Raw genomic sequence first — 8,898 nt, forward strand, 5'->3', positions numbered from 1 at the left:
TAGGTAACAAAGATATTGGACGATAGTTGGAAGCTTCATCCATATTGCCAAATTTAAAAACTGGGACCACTATGGAGTGTTTCCACACTGTAGGGAAAACTACGGTTACGACTGGTGTATTATGCAACTGAAGTATGGGATGATCACAGGAGGGAATCTCTCAAGAGGCGTAGTTGAATACCGTCTGAGCCACAGGAGTTAGTATTTTTTAGATGCTTTATCACTAAAGTAATAGTATTAACATTTACTCGTTCAGGTCGAAACATATAATTCGCACTGGCAGGGCTGTGTGATTCATTATTACTGAGTTGTTGTATGCTGTTATCGTTTCCTAAATATTGTTGAGACTTCTCAGAAGTGTTCTTTCCCAAAATTACAAAACATCTGTTAATCTCGTTTACCTTCTGTACGTTTTCAGCAGTGTCACTAGTGAGAAGTCTACTGTTATTTTTCTTACCATTAGGAACCAGCTTTCCAAGGGTTCTCCATGTGGCGTCAGTATTACCTTTGGTTTCCTCTAATCTTTTATTGTAATACTTTGATTTAGCTCTGTGAACCTGCCCTATAACCTGCTTTTTTTAATGTTTTATATTTGTCTTGTATGTCTACATTATTTCTATGAATTTTGAGATTATATCATACATTGTCTCTTTCTTGCATCAAAGCTCTTATGTCACCTGTTATCCAAGGGCAGAAGGGTCGTTTAACTTCTTACGTCACCATTGGTGCACACAAGGCTAGGCATTTATTAAAACATAGTTGAATAATGTAACATGCGTGTCAGTATCGTCAGTTGCAAGTATCTTATTTAGACTGGGACTTTTTTCTATTAATAGACTGCACATAACCTCAGGAGGGTAATTTCTTAGTTGTCAGTAAGTTTTAACTGAAGGTTGTCATTTAGGTTTACGTAAATCTACTTCAGCAATAAGGAGTTCGTGATCAGCTACAGGACAGGGAACTGTGTCTGCATAAAATACTAAGTCAGGTTTGTTTGTTACAGTTATATCTAGTAAAGTAGCAGAGATGGGTGTTATTCTTGTGAGCTTATCCATTAACTGGTATAGTTTCATATTGGAAATAATTTTGTTCATCTTACTGTGTTTAGATTATAGGTCATCATTAAGATCACTGAGGACATAGAAAGACTAATTTCGTAGACGAATGAAATTAGAAATGTCTGTACTATAATCAAAAGTTAGTGAATTAGATTTTTGGTGTCGGTACATACAACCAATGATGAAGGCAGCATAAGATACTGTACCGTAATCCATATATCTCTCTCCCCTCTTCTGGTCTATCTATAGGTACATTAATGGGATTTACGGTAAAATCGATGAGTTAGTGAAGGTTTTTCAAAATTACGGACTTGATATTTGTGCTCTGACAGAAACTAGATTAATTGGAGTCGATAAGTTGGATTTGGAGGATGGTATACGTTTATTGATATCTGGCCGACAGGACGGAATGCATTATCAGGGAGTAGGATTGTTGCTGGGTTGTAAGGCAAATAAGGCTTTATGTGAGTGGGATCCTATAGATGAGCGATTGTTATACGCACAGTTTAAATCAAATCATGGCAACATCAGTCTGTTTGTGTGTTATGCACCTACTAATGATGCACTCGATGAAAGGAAAGACACATTTTATGAAAAGTTGCAAGAAGGAGTAGGAAGGGTACCTAGACATGATGTTTTGATCTGCGTTGGAGACTTTAATGCAGTAATGAGCTGTTCAAATGAGGGATTTGAGGCATGTATGGGTAAGATGGGAGTTGGCAGTAGGATGAGTGAAAACGGAGTGAGGTTTGGAAGCTTCTGTCTAGCAAATGACCTAGTCATTGGGGGCACACTCTTTCAGCATTGCAATATACACAAGACAACTTGGGTGTCGCCGTGTGGAAAATATAAAAATCAGATTGATCACATCGCTATCAGTAGGAGGCATAGAAGTTCTCTGCTAGATGTTCATGTTAAACGGGGAGCGGATATTGGTAGTGACCATCAACTCAGCATTGCAAAAATAAGGTTTAAACTTAAAAATCAGAAGAAGGAATACTCTGGTGTTGGTAGATACGATATTGTTAAGCTTAGAAGGGAAGGAGAAGAAAAGGAGGAATTCAGATTAGAATGCAGAAATAGGTTTTTAGTGTTGGAAACGTTGGAAGAGGGGGAGAGAAGTGTAGATGAGATGTGGGAGGATGTGAACAAAGTTTTGCATGAGACTGCTGAATGTACGATTGGAAGGAGACATAGATTCAGGAGAAAGAAATGGATATCAGAGGAAACGTGGGATATGATAAAAAAGAGAGGTGAGGCTATATTGAGGAGTGAGATGCAATGCGTTGATGAACGAGAGATTGAATTAGCAAGAGCTGCGTACTGGAGTTTGAATTCAGAAGTAAGGTTAGCTAAGAGAGATTAAAGAAGATGTGTGGATGAAAAGGTTGCAGAGACTGAAATCTTAATAAACAAAAATGATGGACAGAGTCAAAGAATAGCATATGAATCGATTAGAGAACTGAGTGGTAATGCAGGTAAACGCAAGGAAATACCAGTTAGAGGCAGGGAAGGAAATTTATTGACAAAAGATGGAGATATTAAAAATAGATGGAAGGAGCATTTTGAGACAGTTCTTAATAGACCAATACCACCAGAAGAGGATATACCGTCTGCTCAGGAAGATTTAAATATAGAAACAGGAGAGTTGAGGCTTGCAGAAGTGGAGAAAGCAGTAAAACAGTTAAAGAATAATAAGGCACCAGGAGAGGATGGTTTATTTCCGGAAATGTTTAAAGTGGAGGGGGATAGATTAATAATGATCTTGACCAAGCTATTCAATAAGATATGGGTGACGGGGTTACTACCATCAGTTTGGAAGAATGGTGTAATTGTTAAAGTTCCGAAGAAGGGAGACCTGAGTGAATGTGGTAATTGGAGGGGGATCTCTTTGTCACCGATAGCTTTGAAAGTTTTCAGTAGAGTGTTGTTAAATAGGTTGGAGCCGGTGGTTGAGGGTATTCTGAGGGATGAACAGGCTGGTTTTAGAAAGGGACGTGGTTGCAATGATCAGATCTTTATAGTTAGGCATTTGATGCAGCAAGTTAATGAAATGAGAGTACCGTTAAGTCTTTGTTTTGTTGATTTTGAAAAGGCTTTTGATAGTGTTTCGAGAGAGACTATGGGGAAGATCATGAGACATTATGGAATACCAGAGGAGTTTGTGAGGGTCATTATGAACATGCATGAGGACACATTTTGTAAAGTGATGGTTGATGGTTGTCTGAGTGATTCGTTTGAAGTCAAGTCCGGAGTAATTCAAGGTGGTGTTCTATCGCCTTTACTATTTATATTGGTCATTGATTACATTATGAAACGCGTTGGAACAGAAACCGGTGCAGGTATACTTTGGGGAGAGAACAGGAAACTTTTGGATTTAGATTATGCAGATGATATAGTTTTGATTTGTGATGGGCCGGAAGAGATGCAGAGAGTGTTGGACTGTTTGGTGAGTGAAGGTCGCAAGGTGGGTTTGGTTATTAATTATGGAAAAACTGAAATAATCAATATGAATATGGAAAATGCGCAGGAATGTGTAATTGGAGGTATGGTTGTAAAGCAAGTTGATAGGTTTAAATATTTAGGTACTTATTTAGCTAAGGATGGTTCTTTGAACTTTGAATTCGAGGAAAGGTTAAAGAAGGCTAATCAGGCAATGGGAATGCTTAAAAATATTTGGAATAATAACAATTTTTCTGTGCATACAAAAATCAAACTTTATAAGGTAATGGTTAGGAGTATCTTAATTTATGGACACGAGTCTTGGTACAGCACAGTGACTATGGAAAATAAATTCTTGGTGTTTGAAAACAAAGCACTTAGAAGAATATTAGGAGTTAAGTGGTGGGAAAGGATACCAAATAGTAGAATTAGAGAAATAACGGGAGTGCAGCCGGTCGATGAATATGTTAGGTTCTCACGATGGAAGTGGCTAGAACATGTGTATAGGAGACAGGGAATAGTACGAGGTACACCAGGGTGGGTGGCACTTGGTAGGAGAGGTAGAGGAAGGCCAAAAGAGACGTGGATGAGGACAATGAGACGGGAAGCTGGAGATGAGTGTTGGGGAGATCTTGAGGAGTTAGCACAAGATAGGATGTGGTGGTGTGAGTTCATCGAGGCCCTATGCATCCCCGAGGGTGCCACAGGAAATGATTGATTGATTGATTGACAGTATGAACAACTTTTATGTGAAAACATACACCACCTCCTCTGCCCTTGTCACATCTAAAAACTTGGTAATTTGGAATAGAAATATGGCTATTTAGAGTTTGTGGAGTAAGCCAAGTCTCACTCGCATAGCACATCAACTTGTACCTTTCCTTCTTGCTGGAAGTTTGCTCTCATTCAGCCATTTCCAAAGAAAGGTGACCATTCCTAACCCTCTAACTATCGTCCAATTGCTTTAACATCCTATGTCTCAAAAGTTTTCGAGTCTATTCTTAATACAAAAATTTTAAAGCATCTTTCCTATCACAACCTGCTTTATGATCGTCAGTATGGGTTCCGTCAGGGGTGCTCCACTGGCGATCTTCTCACCTACCTTTCAGACTCATGGTCATCATCATTTCGGGACTTTGTCGACAGCTTTGCCATTGCACCTGACATAAAGGCTTTTGATTGAATCTGGCATAAATTTCCAAACTGCCTACTTACGGTTTCTATCCTTCTATCTGTGCCTTGATCTATAGCTTCCTTTCTGGTCGTTCTATAGCTCCTGTTGTAGACAGCCATCGTTCTTCTCCTAGATCTATTAACAGTGGTGTTCCTCAGGGCTCTGTCCTATCACCAATTCTCTTCCTTTTATTCATCAATGATCTAAGCTGTACATCTAATCCTATCCACTCGTACGCTGATGATTTCACCCTTCACCTTTCCATTCAGTTTCCGCAACATCCATCTCAGCAGTTAGTTCAACAAACAAGGGATGAAGCTATGGCACACCTAATCTCTGACTTGGCTTGTATCTCTGCATGAAAGACTCAGTTTCTACACCAATCGACCCATCAAAATCTTTCACAGGAGTACCCACTAATATTCAATAATATCCAGCTCAATCCTGCGTCATCCTTGAACATGTTTGGGGTTTCATTCATACAGGACTTATCTTGGAAATATCATATTGCATCTCTTGTAAAATCTGCTTCCAAGAGATAAGGTGTGCTAAGCCGACTCAGTGCCTTCTTGACCCCTGCACAGTTGTTGACTTTATACACGGGTTTTATTCGCCCCTGTGTAGAGTACAACTCTCATGTGTAGGGAAGGGTGGAGTCAAAGACTATTCGTCTCATCAACTCTCCTCCTCTTACTGGCTTCCTTCAACCTCTGTCTCTTCACTGCACTGTTGCATCTTTATCTCTTTCCTGTCGCTACTTCAATGGCCACTGCTCCTCTGAACTGTCTGCTTGCATCCCTCCACCTCTACGACTGACGTGTAGCACCCGTCTAGCAACAAACTCTCATCTCTTTTCTGTCCAGCTCTCTACTGTAATGCAAGAGTTAACCGTTACTCCCAGTCCTTCATTTATGCAACAGGTTAACTCTGGAACTGTCTCCCTCTGTCTGTATTTCATACTTCTATGATCTCCAGTCTTTCAAACGCAGTGTGTCCAGGCATTTCGAAATGAATGGATATTGAATTTGGCTGTCTTTTGTATTGTTTTTGTTTTTCTTCTTGAAAGGAACCTTTTGCGGCTTAGCCTTTGGTTCCTTCTTCATTGCATAAAAAAAGTTCCTTTGATTAAAAGTTCAATTTCTTCACTATTTGCTATGAGACTGTGCGTTTAAGTGTTCTATTTTTAGAGCATTAATCACTTTTGTTCCCATTCTCCAGCATTTCCTACCTTGCCAGACTCCTAAGGGTTGTAGTAATGCCATACTTTCCGTTTGTGCCCCAGCATGTTGCAGAAATTGCACATCAGCCGGTGGTCAAACCTGCAGTTAGCCTGGCGATAGTTAAATTCACCACAATTATGGCATCCTCGTACATTGCCAGAGTGGGTGTGTAGAGGGGGATTCTGGTAGGCAGTGAAGTCTTGGCCGTGGTTGGTGCTGTTGGCCTAGCCCCCTTCACCAGTGCCATGGCCATCTAAGGGTGTAGAGAGATCCACACCGCTCATGCTGGGCCCCCATTGCTGAAGATCGTCCTCGTATTTGAAGTGGTATGTCAGGTGTGCAGGAGGAGAGGGGGAGGGTAGTAGCAACTGTGAGGGCTGGCAGGTCGAGAAGGGGCAGGGAGTGGCCTTGATCGGGCATTAACTAGGTCACATGTGCATGGCAGCAGCTTATGGGAGGGGTTGTGGAGAGGGGGTACTGCTGGGCCTGGCCACTTTGTAATCCTCCCTGCCTGCTCCCAGTGGGGCTAGACGTGACAGGAGGGTGGTGACAGCCTGCTTTATGCTGCGGCCAGTTGTTCCTAGGTGAGTGATGGAATCCCCCACCATAGTACCCCTCCTCCTTCTGCCTCCATCCCTGGTACTGGGATGGTGGGGAGCTAGGTTGTGGGTGATGACGTCTGCACTTGTTGCCACCCACTACCTACCACCCATACTTACTATCTCGCATTGTTTCCCTGGTCACAGACTGAATTTTCAACTGGTTTAGGGTATCTCTTGCTTCATTTACAGCTCCGTCATGGTGAGGTCCTTGCCAGGAATATTTTTCTGAGTTTGTCTTAATTTGCTGGTGATTTAGGCAGGCACTAAAGGATGGGTACTGTTTAGCTATGACGCCAAGTAATCTCACCACTCCAGTGCGGTTCAGGAGAGAGCCTTGGGTTTCGCTATCAGATAGAAAGCATGACTCGTCTATGTCGCCTGTCCCCAGACTAAACTCTAGGTCTGGTTTGATGGTCACAATCCCATTATCTCTGGTCCACTTTGAAATTTGTTCAGCAAGCTCAGCAATTTTATCCTGAAGTATGTCACACTGCAGACTAGGCACAGGCTGGCACACATATATTTCCATGCTTTCGCTTTTGGCTTTCAGATCAGCAATTAGCCTTCCAAGGTTATCTAATATGTTTTCTGGAGTCTTGCCCATCAGTATATCATAGAGACCACAGCAGATAATGCACCTTGTGGGACGCCATGAAAGTTTGTCCTGTACCCAGCACTTCATCAGTTCTGTGTCAGCCTTATGCAATGTCCTGATTTCACAGTTTTTCAAATCGGGTGATTTCACATTGCCCAGAGTGGTGTCACCGAACAATAGGGTTTGTTCTTTTATGTGGGACAAGTTTACTTTCCAGCTGGCCTGCATGTCATGCTCTGAGGATTGTAATGCTTCCTATAAGGCAAAAATTTGTTTCTCCATGAGTGAGCATCTTTCATTCGGTGGTGCTTGTGCTGCAGCATTCACATAGTCCATTCTGTTTGCATTTATGTTGTTCACTCTCTCCTCTAGCTTTTCAATACGTGTGTCAATTTCCTGGAGGCGGGCGGTCACGTGATTAGTCACTTGTGTGGTTTTAGGTGTCGCACTGTGGGAAGCCCTCTCTAGTGTTGCCATGTCACAAAAAGGACTTTGTAGTTACTTGTAGAGAAGTTTTGTGGTTTAGTTCTCACTCTCGATTTCTTGTACTAGGAATTAAAGATGAATACAAGGAGTTGATCTTCATTTATTATCTTCAGAGAAATCTAAGTTGAGCAGGGTATGTCTTACAGAGACAGTATAATAAGTAAGTCTAGTTGAGCCCCTCTTCTCTTGTTCACTCTCTCCACTACCTGTCGGTTCAATCGCTAGCCTCCTTCTGAGCTCTCTTTCCTAAATTCTGGTGAAACAGGGGTCGTGTCACGTGTGTTACACTGTGGTTGGAAAGTTCCAGAAACCTGTGTGTGAGTATGTGTGTATGTCACTAGGCTTTGTTCCCCTGCTATCTCGCTGACACACTACCTGCATCATCTCCTGACATTGCTACTTCCTAATCTGTCGTCAGCATTTCCTCAGTTAACTTCCAAGATCATTTCTCTTTCCCAGACTCTCATAGAGCTGTCTATCTGTCTATTTATCTATCTATCTATTATGATTTGTAAATATAATATGGACTCATAACATTGCTCGGCCACGCCGCTGAAGGTCCTCTGACAGCAATTATCATTGACATATGCTAATCTATTAGTACATAATATTGATTATAATATTGTATACATATAACATTCATAGTAAATAGCAATTATCCAGTAATATTACATTTTAAACAAGTTGTATACATATTTGAATAAATGCATTAAAAGTAAACTATTTAACTGTAATACAGTATGTACTTGGGTTATTGTAGTGAAATGCATGCGTGCAAGAAAAAAAAATAGATTAAAATTAAGATTATGGTAAGAGTTATTAATATTTCATTTAAAGATAATGGTACTGGTATGCCATACTTCTATATCATGGGTCATTCTTCTTTGTATTTTTCTTTATATAATTAATACTATATACAAAATATGTACACTTCATTCAGGGGGGGTTAACTTGGATGTTAACTCTCCCCCCCACTAAATACTGACTCCAAATTTGCAAATCTTGCATGCATTCTGTGCATTGCGAACAGCAGTACTGCAAATACAATGCAGAAGATTATAAAGACAGTAGGTGCTGGGCTATACACATAATATGGGTTGAACATACTCAAACTCAAATCTTCCCAGGGCTTCATTGTTTCATTAATCAGCTGCATAGTTTCAAACTTAGGTGAAGTCAACTTAATACTTGTGCTCATGTTTAAGTCCATATCAGGCAGTGGGTGGAAATGTTTGTGTGTATGATTGAGAATGGCGTAGTGATTGATGGTGGATAAAGTAGACATGGCTGGTGTAAATACCGCACAGTAGTCTGGTGCTAT

This window comes from Coenobita brevimanus, chromosome 88 (genome assembly GCF_032717465.1).
Source record: "Coenobita brevimanus isolate Jiangsu-jjx chromosome 88, ASM3271746v2, whole genome shotgun sequence".
Classification (NCBI taxonomy): Eukaryota; Metazoa; Arthropoda; class Malacostraca; order Decapoda; family Coenobitidae; genus Coenobita; species Coenobita brevimanus.